This window comes from Sarcophilus harrisii, chromosome 3 (genome assembly GCF_902635505.1).
Source record: "Sarcophilus harrisii chromosome 3, mSarHar1.11, whole genome shotgun sequence".
Classification (NCBI taxonomy): Eukaryota; Metazoa; Chordata; class Mammalia; order Dasyuromorphia; family Dasyuridae; genus Sarcophilus; species Sarcophilus harrisii.
The window spans coordinates 432,724,537-432,741,411 of NC_045428.1; the positions used below are offsets into that span (position 1 = coordinate 432,724,537).

The window sequence follows — 16,875 nt, forward strand, 5'->3', positions numbered from 1 at the left end:
TAAGACTATTTCAACAAGAACCTGGATAAAATTATATTTTAGAACTTCATCGGAATTATACCTGAATATCCAATAAAAATAGAGATTTCTGTCATGCTTAAATAGTATCTTTCTTGTACCAGTTTCTGTGTATATGGACATAGGTATATACATACATATATTGTGTGCAACCATTCATACATAGTACCATAGCTACATTATAGCAACTGTTATAACCACTACTTGCTAAGTCGCATAATGTCAAAGAAAGAATGTTAAAATTCATCTAGTTCAATGTCTTCATTTAGAGATGAGGAAACAGACATCCTGAGAAGATGACTGATTTGCTAAATAGCATCTTCACTAATTCAGGTCTTCTGATTTTTGTATATTGTGATCTTTCCACTATATCACATATTTTTTTTTGGCAATTGTAATTTTCGGTTATCATTTTTAGAGATATGGAATATTTTTCTACTATAACCCTATATCAGCAGCATCAAAAGGAAAAAAAAACCCTTTTACCCCACCTAATCTGCCAGGACTGACAACCTGAGTTTTTTCTTAGTGAGGTCAAGACTTATCTATTTCTACTGTCCAAATAAACTAAGAATTAGAGGTTTTCCCCAAGAAGGAAATAAGAATTTAATGAGTAGAATAACAGGGTGAAACCTGTCATCTAGGAATAAGATTTTTTCTAGATTCTGTGGAGCACTTTATACTATCCAGGCAGACCTCAAAAACAATGGTACTCATCAACAAAGCAACACAGGGCAAGGAGTCTGTGAATTTTTTTTTGAGATATATTTTGTTAACTACATTTAATATAATTGGCTTCCTTTATAATCCTATATATTTTATTTCATGCATTTAAAACAGGATTCTAAGAAGGCTTCCATACATTTCATCTGACTACCAGAGCAGTCCATGATAAACAAACAAAAAAAAAATGAAGAACTGCAGACCAAAGAGAAATGAAATTCAGATGGAGGAATAGAAGCAAGAGTAAAAAAAAGACATAAGATTCCCAGAGACATTTAAAGGCAAATCAGTGCCCCATGAGTTGTGCCAGCCAGAATGATCTGTAGCTAGCCCCATATCCCCTCAAGATTACATCACATAGCTCTTCCAGTTCTTGGTTTCCATCATTCCTTGGGGCTAGTTTGTTTGTTTTTTCCCTAGCTGACTAGTAAAAGCATTAAGATGGCCCCAAACCTTAGGAATGGTAGTGACGGAAGCTATGTTAGTCCCTGGACACAGAAGATAGAGCTGAGCAGAGTGGTGAAGATGATACAAGATAGGAAGAGTAGACAGCAATTATGAATATTATTAATTCTTTCCTATCTGGTTCATTTCCTTCTGCCAACTTTTTCATGGCAGAAATAGCAATGTGTGTGTGTGTGTGTGTGTGTGTGTGTGTGTGTGTAGTTGTGTTAACCATAACATAATCACCTCATCATATCACCTCCACTCTTCTTGAAGTCTGTGCCAACAGAGTATAAGACCTGGCAGTTCCTACCCACCTGGAAAGGCTTCAAGTATGGGCCCAGCACTGGACAAACTATATACATCTGTCATCCACAGATCAGTGGAGTTAAGATTGGGAAGGCTCATCACTGGAAGACTGGCCTGAAGTTGGATTCTTTTTTTTTTTTCGGTCAGAGAAACTTTTGAAAACAAAAAGAGATTGTGAACTAGATCATCGGAGAGAGAACCCTTTCCATTGAAAGAATAGCTCTTTTAAGTATATATGTCTAAATACCATCTGAATACTTATTCAAAACACATGCAGGAAGTGAAATACACACCATGTACAAACACAGTCCATGAGTAGACATTCATAGTCTAATATCAGAAACAGTAATGACTGTAGACTGAGCAGCATGGCATAAGTAAACAGAGTTCTAATACTTTGGGAGTCAGGAAGAGTTCAGCATGAATCCTACTCCAAGTTATGACCCCTGGGGGAAAATCACTTCAACTCCTTGAGTTATAGTTTCTTGTTAAATGGAAATAATCTCTTGGTTGGGAGAATCATATGAAATAAAGTATTTTGTGAAACTTGCAGTGCTACATAAATATGAACCATTAATATTAATATAGAAGTATACAAATCAACATGAAGCACTTAAATAAAATAAAATTTGTCTTTTATACCCATGCAAAGATATCTCTGTACAATTTAGTAGAGTTATTTGTAAAAGGGAAGACAAGAGAATTGCAAGAGAGAGTAGAGATACTCTCTCTATATAGAGCAACTATAACATGGCATAGTTCAGTAATATCTCAGGATTATCAAACAAGAGTATTGGAGGATTTTTATATGAGTAACAAAATAGCAATGGTATTTTCTTTCAAGATCAAGAAACTATGCTGTATATTTGGTATAACATTTAAAAAAAACATTTTAAGGGTAAAAAAACCCAACCCTACATGGACTGAAAAATGTTAACAATATATGCAATAGGTATCTAAATGAACTGATGGAGCTTTCTGACTTCAGGTCCAATATTATATGTATGATGCTACCTAGCTGCTTCAGTTAACAAGGAATTCAATATGATTCTCCTTCATAGTAACCCATCATCAACCATATGTTATTTTAGTCTTCCTATATCACTTTAGAGAAAGTTTAAATGGAGGCCTACAGTTAGAATACTTATAGTTTTATGTAAAATTAAAATTTACTGTCATTACTTTGATATTATAAGAACACAGATCATAGAATTTCAAACCTGAAAGGAATTTCAGAGATTATACTTGAATAAGAATCCTCCCTACAAATAAACCTGACAAGTGTTTATCTAGGCTTCCCTCAAGATTTCCAATGAGAGGAATATATTCTTAAAGAAGTCCATTCTATTTTTGGATTGTCCTAATTGTTAGTTATTTGTAATTCTTAGTGTGTGTGTGGTGTGTGTGTATGACAGAGAAAAAGAGACAGAGAGAGAGAGAGAGAGAGAGAGAGAGACACTGACACTATAGTGGCATGAAACTGATGGACCTCTCCTTGGAATAGTTTTTAGATACACAAAATAAATACATAGGATTATATATGAAATCAAATATACTGAAACAAAATTATCAAAATATATTTTAAAAAACACTTAGTTTTGCAGTGTTTTGTGAAATCATCTTTTTATTATACTGTTATGGAAATGCCTGTCTTGTTCCACAAATTAAAAATAAATAAATAAAAATTTAAGAGATAATGAAAAGAAAAATCCCCCTTCTAAGAATTCATACGCAGGGCCAAAGAAAACAGATAGACATTTTCACATAGATAACAGCTTCTTGAAGATAATCATTATGTTTTCCCATATATTTTCTTTTCTCCAGCCTAAATACTCCCATTTTTCAACTGATCCCCATAAAGCATAAACTTGAGACCTTTTGCCATTTATTGAGACTTTCCTGAATATTCCTTAGCTCTCCAATGAACTTTAAAAACCCAACACACAGAACTGAACACCACAGTCTGGATGTGGATTGACAAGGGCAAATTATATGGGGACCATCAACTCTCCCAGTCCTAGACATTAAGCTTTAAAATTCCATAATTTTCTTGGTTGCCATATTCTATTGTTGACTTAAACTTAGCTTATAATACCAAAACCCAAAGGTTTTTTAGGTCTTTTTTCCTTTTTCAGTTGACAACAATAACAATAATAACTAAGATTTGAATGTACTCTAAGCATTAATAAATCTTATTTGATCCCCTCAACAAACCTGGGAGGTAGATGCTATTATTATTATTCCCATTTTACAGATGAGGAAACTGAGGTAAAGAGCAGTTCAGTGATTTGCCTTGGATTCAGTCATGTCTGATTCTCCATGACCCCATTTGAGGTTCTTAGCAAAAATGCTGGAGTGGTTTGCCATTTCCTTCTCCAGATCATTTTACAGATGAGGAAACCGAGGTAACATGGTTAAGTAATTTGTCTAGGGTCATATAGCTAGTAATAAAAGACCCCATTTTAACTGAGACATGAGTTCAAGTTCTGCCCCAGACATATACTGGTTATAGGGCAAGTCAAATAGCTGTAAATTAGATTTGGTGGAAGGAGTTCGTAACAAGAAGCATTGTATGCTGAACTGAAACATTACAAATTTGGTCCTTTACTTCCTTGTTTTCCCTCCTCCCATCCTGAACCACCTCTAGCAACAACCAGGAAAGAACATTTTCTTTTTGAATTGTTGGAAAATAATAAGCAAATAACTATCAAGGTATAATCGGTACCTTATTAAAAGTAGTTATAATATTTAGAATAAACTGAGTTGAATTTGTCCTCTCACTACCAAGGATATTGAAGAAAACAATGAAGTGAATATATAACTTTATATGCTATTTTTATGAACTGTTTTTTATTTTTTATAATTATAACTCCTATGAGTAGTTTATGCCACCCAAATTTTCAGAAGAATTTCATTATAAGAAAAATCTGTCACAATGGCTTGTTATACAGATTGAGTTATAATGTGGGTGAATCACAGCCCCCCTGAAAACATAACAACTATATGTCATAAAAGCTAGGAAATTATTACAAGGCTTATTAAAAGATAGGAAACAATCTTGTCTCGGAACATTAACATTACAGAAAGATTCTATTGTCTCTAATGAACTCTAAAAATCCACTTCTCTCTTATACATGCCATACGTGTTCTAAATTGCATTAAAGCAAATAAATGACAGAAACAGCTATGTAAATAGACTTTTTTTTATACCTACCAAGCCCCTTGATAAAGTTGATCACACAGGATCTTCTCCAACAGGCTGTTGTAATCTCCATGAGCATAAGAAGCTACAAAAAACTAAACTCTCAAGCCTCTAAAGCAGACTATTTTCCAGAACAAGAAATGCTGCCAGCTCCATGGTTCCGTAATTCACTTCTGCCATAAATGTCTCAGTGACAGGCTGATGTGTGTCTTTTTTGGGGGGGATGGGGAGCACAAAGGTGTATTCTTGGGCAGGTGTTAAAGACCTACAGTAAGATACAAACTAAAACAAGTCTTCAGTACAGAACAGGCTTTCTCCATACCAAAGGGGTAATTTTTAGCTCCACAGTATGACAGTGACCTACAACTTTCAGGGTGGCTGTCTGTCTATATTTATCTCCCAAGTACATACTCTACTGACAGATTAGTGAAACCAGTCAAAGCACTCCAGGAACATGAGACTGACCCCCCCTACAACACAGGCTGTCCATAAACAATCCATGCATACCAAATACATTCGTTCTCCCACAGTCCAAACTAGCTGGAGTTGGTTGATTTCTTTGGGATAGAAGAAATGTAAAAGCAGTAACACAGGATGGGTGATAAACCCTAGCTTTTGAACTTTTGGCCAGAAGTGCAAATGATCTTTAAACAGCTTAAATTCTTTCAGACAAAATCAACAAGAGAGAATCCTTTTTCCAAGCCAAGAGTCATGCGAGAAACCACACACCCCTAAAGAAAATGACACGCTTAAAATGGGCTGAAATAACTCAAGGAAGTGTGATTGGTTTTTAAAACTATAATTATATTATTTAAAAAGGCACACTACATAAACCAGCCTAAGGACTTAATTTGTAAGGGCAAGAAGGTGCACCAATCCTGGTAAGTGTTAAATGTCTTGCCCTTTATTAGAAGAGAGGTTTATAGGATAACAACTAAGAAAAGGAAAAGGAAAATTCAAAATCGTTGTTACTTGAACCAAAATGAAAAAGATTGATCTTTACCTGGGCACAATTTCAGTTGTAAAATCTATTTTTACTGGCTAACCAAAATTTGGTCTAGACATTCAATCATTCATCTAATAAACATTTACTGTGCACTATTGTCAAAGGTCCTGGGTAGGATGCAGGGAAATAAGAATAAGCCTCTGCTCTCATCCATGGAAGTTTAAGAAAATGTGACAATCACGGCGAAACAAAAAACTTTCTATCCTTTGTTTAATTCAATAAAGAAAGGTTTTCTTTAGAAATAGTCTCACTCACCAGTCCAATAACTTTCCAGGCCAAAATGCCTCTTTGGTTACCACTCCCCATATTTAAACATATGTTTCTTAAGGTCAAGGCTTGTGTGTGCCTTTGTATTTGTATCCCCAGTGCTTATCAAAGTGCTTGGCACATAGTTAGTCCTTAAGTAACTGTCTTTTTGGACTTCTTTAAGGAATCGTCTTTAAGGAAACTTAGTTTCTTTCCTCCCTCCCTCCCTTCTTTTTCTCCCTCCCTCTATTCTCTCCCCCTTCCTTCCTTCCTTCCTTCCTTCCTTCCTTTTCCTTTCTTTCCTGCTTTTCTTCCTTTTGATTTCCATTTGAGTTAAACTATGAGTTCCTTGAAGACTGGGGCTATGTTTTTCTTTCTTTGTATCATCAGCTTTGCACAGGGCCTGACAAATAATAGGCACTTAATAGCTTATTGACCTATCCTCTTTTCTCCCTTCCTCCCTCTCTCCCTTTCTTCATTCTTTATTATTGAATATGGTGTTAAACCACAGTTCTCAGTTTCTCTAATTACCCTGACCTGACTCATTTTCTCTGCTTCTCAGTCCTGCAAAACCTCCCCTCCCTCTTTATCAGAATATTTAATAAGGATAAAAGATCTTATGCTTTAGAATATCAGAATGCCTCTTCCCATCTCAAGCTACTGGAATGTCAGATACCATCTTATCAAGATGCCTTTCTCCATCTCTGGGGTTCCTCCCCTCATGCCTCCCCTCACCTCATCAGAACCCAATTGTCAGAGTCCCTTTCCTTCTCTCAGATCCCTGACTCCACCCCCACCTCAATCTACCCCCTGAGTCTGAGCAATGTGTATATATGTCATTGAGAACTCTCATTGCTGGATTCTTGGAGATGATAGTCTCGTTCAGCCCTGGGACCAAACCATGGATCCATCTGATCCCAGTAAATCTCTTCATTTAATAAATTATTAAATACTCTCTAATCTCTATCTTGCTCAGTTTCTCCAGCATTACAATGGGAGGAGGGTAAGGGAGGGACATTTCAGATTAAGAAACACTATTCACTATAATGAAATGGACATTTGTAGTAGCTGGGAGTTAATACTATTGTAATTGAAACTTCTTAAAATTACAGAATCCTAGTTTTTAGGGGTTTACATCTCAATTGTGAAAACTAAGGAGGAAATGAGGCATTTGTTTTATGAATTACTAAAATGGGACCAAAACAGTCATGATATAGTCTATACCTACAGACTTGCCAAGAATTTGAATAGTGAACAGAATTCTTTCACCCAATTCATCTTTTGCCAAAAAGACAGGGGCCTGAAGAGGACTTAATGCTTGACCTTTGACAGTTTCCAAGTTGCCTGAGTTATTTTGAGATCAACCTTTCAAACTGTGTTTATTGTTTAATAAAAAGAATGCTATTTATATTAGCATCCCAGGACCATGAAAATAAAATTTATTTCTTCTCATTTCATTTTTCTTCTTTTCAGAAAATATAGATAAAAATTCTGATTTTATTGTAGGACTTTTAAAGATTGAGGTTTCTAAGCATGATAATAATACTCTAGGTAAAGGAAGGCTGGCCAATAACAGCTCAGCCCTTATAAGCATGCACGAATACTTTCTTTCTCTTTCTTTCTTTCTCTCTCTCTCTCTCTCTCTCTCCAGACCCAGGATTCCATGATTGCTTCCTGTTGATCATATATTGTTGCATTGGCTTTGATTGGCTGCTAAGTTGGAACTGAGTGTGCATACAAAAATTCCCATGGGACTGCTTGACTTTTCTTTTTCTTGGGAAAACTAAAGGAAGACATACGGGGTGACAGGAAGGAGCTCTGGGTTTTTCTCTCATGTGGGTCATAGTCTGTGAGACCAGGCCTCTTGTTGCTTCTCTCTTAGTTGTGTCTCTCTATCATATCCAGAATCAAATATAAAATATATTTGGCATTCAAAGTCTTTACCTGTCCCTTTACTAGCTTTCCCATCTTCTTTATACTTTATTCACCCCAAGTACACTGGACTGCAGAGACACTAGTCTCCTCACACAAGATATGCTATGTCTAAACTCTAGGCATTTTCATTGGCAATGTTTTATGCTTGAATTCTCTCCTTTCTCATCTTGTTCTCCTGGCTTTTTTGACTTCCTTTAAGTCCCAGCTAAAAATCCCATCTTTCCATATCTGTCTAAATGCTAGTATCTTTCCTTTGCTAAATATCTCCAAGTTACCCTATACATGTCCTGTGCATCTTTGTTTGAATGTATTTGTTTGCATGCCATTTCTCCCATTAGATTGTCAGCTCCTTGAGCGTTAGGTCTATATTTATCAGTCATACTATCAATTTCATCTTTTTAGAACATTGCTGGAAAACTAGGAAGTAAGCACAAAACACTGCAGTCAAAATAGTGTCCATAGTCAATGTACTGAAAACTTGTACTTTTTACTTATAGGAGAGATTCTGCCTCTCTGGCCCCGTATAGCTCTTACAAACAATTCTAACACATATGTGATTTATTCAGCCTATAAAAAAACTTAACTGGACAAAAAGCAAAAAAGAAGGGAGGGAAAGATGAGTTGATAGAAGCAGATTATCCATGAGATAATCAATACAGAATCTAAATCACAAATCTTTTCAGGTAGGTGATTGCTATATTTATTTTTATAATATTCTTCCATAGGGGATATATTCAGTGAATTGGAAGTTTTCCTCTATTTCTTTTAATATTTCATGGGTACAAGCATAGCATTCAGGTTGTCCATCAAGAGTGTCCAAAGCAACTTGAAACCTGAAGAGAACTCAAAGCAGACTGCAAAGATGGAATCTTTTCAGTTCTCTTGCAAATTTTGCCCTACCCTTGACAAAAATTTTGGGCATCTTCATTCATAAGGTGAGAGTCACATACTTTGGGATTAGGGTTACAGGTACACAGTTCAATTTGTCAGAATTGTGCCAAATTTGGTTACAATCTCATAGACGACCAACAGTTAAATTAATTTTAATCTATCTATCTATCCATATATATATGTATATATATGAAAGTTTTAAAATTCATTTGAAACTTAAGTAAAAAATAAGAAAAGAAAAAAATTGCCACATATACAACAGAACTAAGAGAGGATTCAATAAGCAATAAAGTTCCATTTTAAGAAAATCTGTAATAAATACTACTTATTGTTTTCAAATATTCCATCTTTTCTTTGCTTCCTTGTAGGTTTTCTTTTGCTCTTTGCTGTGCATTTTTTACTTTATTTTCCCTCCTCTTCCCCAAGAAGGCTACAATTAAGGGCAACTATGTATGTATGTATACATATACATGAATATGTATACATACACATACAGATCTTCTTTTGTCCTTTTCTACCACTCCACAACCAATGCTAAAGAAGACTTCAAAGAATTGATAGTCATTTTATATTTTATTGGTCTCATGGTTATTATATTCAAAATAAACAAAATATGCCATATTAATGATATTTTAAAATCTGTAATGCTCCCCTTCTCCCATCCCTGAAGTACTTTCCAGTTCTGCAGCCCTTTCCTCTGGATGATTACTCTTCTATTGAAGGAGGGCATCCAAATCACTCATTTTTTTAATGTGGATTCTAGACTTTCATCATGCCCCTATGTCAGGTGAACTTTCCTCTTTCCTTTTTCCTTTTCAGCATCCTTTGATGTATTGTATTATCTCATTAGAATGTAAACTTTTTGAGGACAGGCACCGTCTCTTTTGCTTGTATTTGTATTCTCTGTGTTTAGCATAGACATGGCATATAGTAAATATTTGATGCTATTATTATTTAAAGGCTTTGTTTCCCTATCAATGTTCATCTACAAAAATGTCAACCATCCATAAAAATGTTCTCTCAATTTCTGCATTATTTTGGTAACAGAATTATAAATGCAAATTGAAATCTCCCTAATCCACTGCAACCATTATCAGTCACAGATTATCAGAAGTTAGAAGGTATTTTAAGAATTCCTTTAATGTACATTATTCCTTCCAAGAATGGATTATATTTAACCACTGATTGATATCTATTCTATTATTTCAACTTTAAGATAGGGAGAATACACAATAGAGTCTATTTACCTAATTGACCATTTGTCCCCTTTAATGTACATTATTCCTTCCAAGAATGGATTATATTTAACCACTGATTGATATCTATTCTATTATTTCAACTTTAAGATAGGGAGAATACACAATAGAGTCTATTTACCTAATTGACCATTTGTCCACATAATTTACTCTATAATATTATAAAAGCCATACTTGAAGTTGATTTTGGTGGGTATTTCATAATAGCCAATATTTATATAGCCTTTTAAAGTTTACAAAATACTGTACAGAAAGTATCTTAGTTGATAAACCTCATGATAACTGAAACCATTTCACAAAGGAAGAAAGTGAGATTTAGACAGATTACAAATAAAGACAGACATTATAATATAGAATTTTTAGGTTTGTGAAGTACGTTAGACTACCTTCTAAGCCTCACGAATGCTTGAGAAATAAGTACTAATACTATCACTTTGATCTTAAAATGAGGTCTTGTAGGTTCAAGGAGTTTATGTCACAAAGCAAATGTTGGAGGCAGAATTTGAATCCAGGTCTTTCCTGACTTCATCATGTTTAGTTTGCTTTTATAAAACACTTCATTTTCAAATGAAAATGTAATGGCAGCATCTTTATATTTAAGTCAATTAAAAACAAAACTTTTTTTTACTAACAAAAAATTCAGACAGACAACCGTTAATTTTATTTATGCATGATTTGGTAGCCCAATCCATTAACATTTATTCTTTCAACTGAGAAGTAGCAAGCACTGTTATTGTTTTTAAATTTTGTTATTGCTTAAGTTTATAGTTTTTAGTAACATATTTTAGTTATCCAGATGATTTCATTGTGTACGGTTACAAAGGTACTTAATCTTTCTAGAAATTTAATAAAGAGGTATAAATACATTTAATATATCACTTGCTGATAATCATTCTCTGTAACCAACCAGATCACAATGTTTCAATGTTCTTCTAGTACACTTGGAAAGGTTTTGGTGCAGTATCTGAGCTCAACCACTAATTCTGACATTTGAGGGGCTTCTAACTTGGGGTCCTAACTTTGTTTGAAAAATGAATGATAGAAGTGAAAAAAATCAGACTAGATGATCTTTAATTTTTCTTGAAGCTTCAAGACTATGAGCTATGACCTCTAAACTGCTGTCTGTCTCTCAGACTACCTATGATTCCATAATACTTAGCTCTTCAATTAAGATTAGAAGAGGACACTTTCCCTCAAAAATGTGACCACAACTTTCAGTGTGATATATTACTTTTGCATAGTACTTCTATAGTGTTGACACTATTGCCATAAAAAACAAACCTAATTTTCATATCTGGCTTTCTCCATGGAAAACAGAATGAAGCTATGACCTTGAATTAAAGACAATGTCTCAATGTGTTGAGAAATATCGAAGTTAACAAACAGGCTTTGGAATTACAGGAATATCTGCAAAGGATTGTCATTGCCTAAAGACATATACCGCTAACAAATGCATCACACAGTTGTTTGTGTGGTGAGCCTCTAGGAAAATACTGGTTTGTTCTGGCTCAGCCAAGGGAGTACTGCCATCTGTCTGACCACTTAGTCTAACAAGTCCTAGGAGACAGGCAAGAGTTGACTTCAAAGGGGCTTCCATTTAGTGGTTGAAAACTTCTAGTAATCCCAAGAATCATCCACTATCCCACATTACTAGATGTCCTCAAGTTACTGTTAGAGGGAAGAATCATTGGGAACTCATTTAATATTAAGTGAAATAATTTGCAGGATAAAGGCCCAAGAATCCAATTTTCAGTTGTTTAATTTTTAGAAATTCTTTGCTACCTAAGATGGATATTTGACATATTTTTTATATTAGAAGCAGCTAAGTGGTGCAATGCACAGAGTGCTGAAGCTGGAGTCAGGAATACCTGTGTTCAAATTCTGCTTCAGGTACTTTCTAATTCTGTGAATTGTAAATCACTTAATCTCAGTCAGTTTCCTCATCTGTAATATGGGATAATAATAATACCCATCTCCTATGATTGTTGTAAATGTCAAATGTGATATTTATAAAGTGCTTTTGAAACCTTAACACATTATATGCATGCCATCTAATTAGAGAGGCTATGACAAAGAAAGAGTAATTGTAGGGAGAATAAATACTAGCTCATAGAAACAAATAACTGGAAAGAGGCTTGGAAATATTTACAGCTTCAGATTTCTTTCTTTTTCATTTTTAAAAAAAAACTTTTCTCTATTTATTTCATTACATTTTATGTTCCAAACTGTCTGTCTCCCTCCCTTCTCATCCTATACTACAGAAGCCCATCATTTGACTCAGATTTATAAATAGATGAAAAACAATACTATGCATTATTTCTATTTATCAATTTTTTCTTCAGAAGTAAATAGGATTTTTTCCCCATAAGACCTTTACAGTTGATTTGAATATTTATAATACTGAGTATAATTTGTTTGTTCACAATTATTCTTTGAATAGTATTACTTTATATAATGTGATCTTGATTTTGTTCATTTCACTTTTCATAATTTCACAAGTCTTTCCATGTTTTTCTAAAACCAACCTGCTCATCACTTCTTATTCCATCACAATCATATATTACAACTCCTTTAGCCATTCCCCATTTTATGGGAATCCTTTCAATTTCCAGTTTTTTGCCATCACAAAGAGAGCTACTATAAATAGTTTAGAACATATAGGCTCTTTTCTTTTTTCCCTGATTGCCTTGGGAAACAGACTTAATAGTGGTATTGCTAAGTCAAATTATTGAAAAACGGCTGTTCATATCCATTTATCCATTGTATGGCTTCAGATTTCTAAAGATAATTCTTATCTTCTTTCAAGGCTCCATTCAGGACATACCTCGTATGGAAAGCCTTTCCTAATCCCTCTACTTATCATTATTATTATTATTAATTGTTGTTATATTAGAGATTATTTTCCACAAGATTAGAAATTTCTTAATGCTCAAGAAATACATATATATATTATATATATATAATATCAAGAAAGCAAAAACTCTTGAGAGCAATGTATAACTGACAATATTTTAACAGTTTAGTATTTATTTGTCTGTGTAAAAGCCCTAAGTTTCTTGAGGGCAAGGGCAGATCCTTTTTATTTTTTATTTTTTGGTCTTTGTATCTGTGTGGCCTAATACATGATAGATGCTTCATAAATGATTTAAAAAATAGTGAAGATTGTGTAAGTGATAAAAAGTGATCTGGAGACTGCAACATAAAGGGGTAAAGATAACTTTACAGGTATAACTAGACTTTAGGAGAACACAGTTGAATAACAAGCATCAGGAATGGCATAGGAGACTTAATCAACTGGTAGCTTCTCTTGATCACTGGTTATCTTTGTAGCCAATCATTTTGGTACTCTTTGGAAGACTTTAGTAGCTACTTTGATCATAAAAGATTTTGTCATGAATAACCAGGTAATTTTGCTAGTTTGTCTAGTTTTGACACATATAATCTTCTAGAGTTTTAGGTAATGATTAGGAAAATGAAGAACAGTTAAGTCTTAATTAGTGTATAATGAAGCCTGCGAAGTTACATGCATTTGAATTCACACTCTTTGAAGATGTAATTTTGTAAAATATGATCACTGGTTCCAGCCCAATGGACATATGCAATGCAAATGTGAATAATGTGTTCAATTCCCAAGATTCATTGTTTGTGCCATTCAAGACCCAGCTGTAATAATGAAAATAGCATATTTCTTCTTATGGTCAGCACAGGTAGGTGGAGAGTGCCATCTCTGAAGACAGGAAGACTCATATTCCTGAATTCAAAACTGGTCTCAAACACTAATGACCCTGGGCAAATCACTTACCTCTGTTTGCCTCACTTTCCCCATCTGCAAAATGAACTGGAGGAAGAAATGGCAAAAACCACTTCAATATCTTCGCAAAGAAACCCCTTAAATAGGATCAGGAAGAGTCAGATGTGACTGGGACAACTGAGTAACAATACCTAATGGTCAACATGTAATGTATGAAGTTAGACAATCAGCTAGCACTATGCATAGAGTGCTAGATTTGAGTCAGGAATACTTGGGTTCAGATTTCACTTCTAACCTTTATTTGCTTTTAATTTATTTTATGTTGAGAGGTAGCTGGTAGAGTAGTGGAACATATGCTGGTGCTGAAGTCATGAAGACCCAAGTTCAAATCTAGCCTCAGACGCTTACTAGCTATGTGATCTCGGAGAAGTCCCTTAGACTCTGTTTGCTTCTGTTTGCTCACCTGTAAATTGGGATAATTTTAATTTGAGGCAGATGACCTTGTCCAGCCCCCCTACTCCAATCCAATTCACTTGTATTTCATGGCATTACCTCCCTGATGTCATGGTGCTCTTCAAGAACAAAGGACAAACAATAAAATTGGGATAATAGTACCTATTTTCAATGCTAGTTGTAAGGATAAAATGAGATGATATTTATAAAAAATACTTAATACAGTGCCTGGCATTTGGTAGATGCAATGTAAATATGTATTCCTTTCCTTTTCTTTCTCCTTTACCTAATTTTGCTTTTCTATAAAATAAAAGGATTGAATTTGATGATCTCCAAGGTCCCTTCCAGTTCTCAATCTCTGATCTTAGAATCTGAGGCTCAGTTTCCTTAAAATGTGATACCTATAGTATTACATATATATATGTGTATATATATATATATAAAACAATTAATCAAATGGGCCAATTAAAAAGAAATAACACATTAAGTTATTTGATTTCTAATTGGATAAAAGACTAGGGACTTTTTAAGTTGGGAGGAAGAGAACAAATACATATAATTCCCTAGAATCAGAAAAGGGGGTGTCCTACTCCCCAAAGTGTCTATAAGCAATAAAAAGAACATGAAAACAATGATTGATTGATTGGTATGTGGCCTGTTTTCAGATAAGACATATGAGTTTCTTGAGATACATAATTGTAAGAAAACTACTACTATCATTTTTTGCATCTGACTTTGTTCCTGGTCAGCATAACCTTTGTCCTTAGTTAAGGGTCTAAATAACAGGTAGCAATGATCCAGTTTTTCAGGCACACAGGGATAGGTTCAAATAATATAATAAATTTTTCTCCTAGTTCTCACATTGAATAAATTTTCCTCAAGACAGTATTTGAACTAAGCAAATAATTGAATAGAAACTGAGCTAGCTTCAGAAAAGAGTCATAAGATGGAGTTTGATTCATTCTATTCCCACAATTAACCACTTACTTTTCCAATCCTTGCAATTCTCTCATTTTCCTTATTGTTCAGGGTAAGGGATCTATTTCAGGTATTCACCAATGGTTGATCCAAGAAGGGAAAAAAAGACCACATTTGAAGTATCTTGGTTTCCAGCATTTTCAAACTTCACCCTGAACTATGGTTTGGTGACATTTTTGATGCTGTGTGCCATGTAATCTTAAGCTTATAAAAATCTCCTGCCAAAAGGAGAATGGACTTGTTAGTACCTATAAGAGATGAAATCTGAAGAGATACGCTGGACTCAGGATGGAAATAAGTAAAAGAATAGGTTAAAATTGTGAAGAAGTTTCTGAGTACTCCATCAAATGATGGTATCAACCCTCAGTATTTCAGAAACAACACCACATTTCTGCACTTATCTAGGTCACCTTATTCAACTTCAGATCTTATAACTCAATGGCAACCTTGGCTTTCACTGCCTGGAGTCACTTAGCACATGCAGTGCAAGTCAACATCAACAACAAATACAGGTGTAGAATATCATTACTTGACATCATGAAACCATTCTATTGCCTATGGGGTCATGTTGGACAATGGTTTAGGAAACTTTTGTCCCTATTACAGCTCCTGTGGTAGTATTATAAAGGTGAAGACACATTAGGAAAACAAGTGTGGTATGTTTAAAAAAACTAATGTCACCAGCCAAAGCCACAAAGTTTGGAGAGCATAGTACTTGAAATGAATCCACATACAAATAAAACAACAACTACAAGCCAAGAAGTGAAAATAATATCAATAATACAGTATTGAGTACCTCTATAGAGTTGGAAGAATGTAGAAATAAGTCCCCTAAAAAGAAGAAACAATCTTCTTTTTGTCTTTGTAGACCCCAGAACCCAGTGCCTAACAGAGATATAAGAGATATTGATGATTTGAATGGAACAGAATGAGACTCAGCTATGTATATTCAAAATAGTCATATATTACTAGAAGTTGCATTTTTATAGCCTAAATAATTCACATCACTCATTGTCTACACCAGAGATGTTAAATAAGTTGCTGTCAGACTACATGAAGTCCACCAAACTCTTGAGTGTATCCAAACTAAATTTAAAATGTCATTGGGAAATATTAAAAAAATAAAAATATGATGAAGTATGGATAATAGTATATTTTAAAACTAAGTCAATATGCAGCTTACAGGGATCTTTGTGTATAGATTAGTGAGTGGCCTTATTTTTATTTGAGTTTGGCAACACTGGGCTGTACCATTCATTTAGCAACTAATCAGTTGCTAAATTATATACTGCATTGTAATTTATTTCTTTTCTTATTATTGCTATTGCTATTATTTAATTTTTGCATTATCAACCGTTTCTTCTGTTTCTCCCACATTTCCCTCACTTCTTTTACTTCATCTCTGGATTCTCATCAAGGGGAGAGGCATTTATTAAGCATTTATTTTGTGTTAGGCAATTGTGCTAGATCTCAAGATTACAAATACAAGTAAAAGACAGTTCCTGTTTTCAAGAAGCTTATAGTCTGATGGGGAAAGACAACAAATGAGGGAGCAAAAAAGGGGGCAGAGAGAAAATACTTTCATGGAGGCCTGGTGTCATTGAAATTCAGAAAGTCAAATCTGGAGCCAGAAACTAAGAACTAAGTCTTTAAGGCTTTGAAA

At 34.4% G+C, this 16,875-nt stretch overlaps 1 protein-coding gene across 8 annotated transcripts in view; it reads right to left on the reverse strand.

Moving 5' to 3' along the window:
- The window catches only part of FRY (FRY microtubule binding protein), a 470,054-nt gene that overhangs the window by 241,565 nt on the left and 211,614 nt on the right, over nucleotides 1–16,875 (reverse strand). Inside the window, exon 1 of one of the 8 annotated variants that reach the window (XM_031960735.1) lies at nucleotides 7,602–7,606. The exons of the other annotated variants lie outside the window; for them this stretch is intronic. The gene's annotated coding sequence lies outside the window, so the exon portion shown is untranslated. Of the gene's footprint in view, nucleotides 1–7,601; nucleotides 7,607–16,875 lie in introns of those variants that run through there. 8 annotated transcript variants of the gene reach the window in all.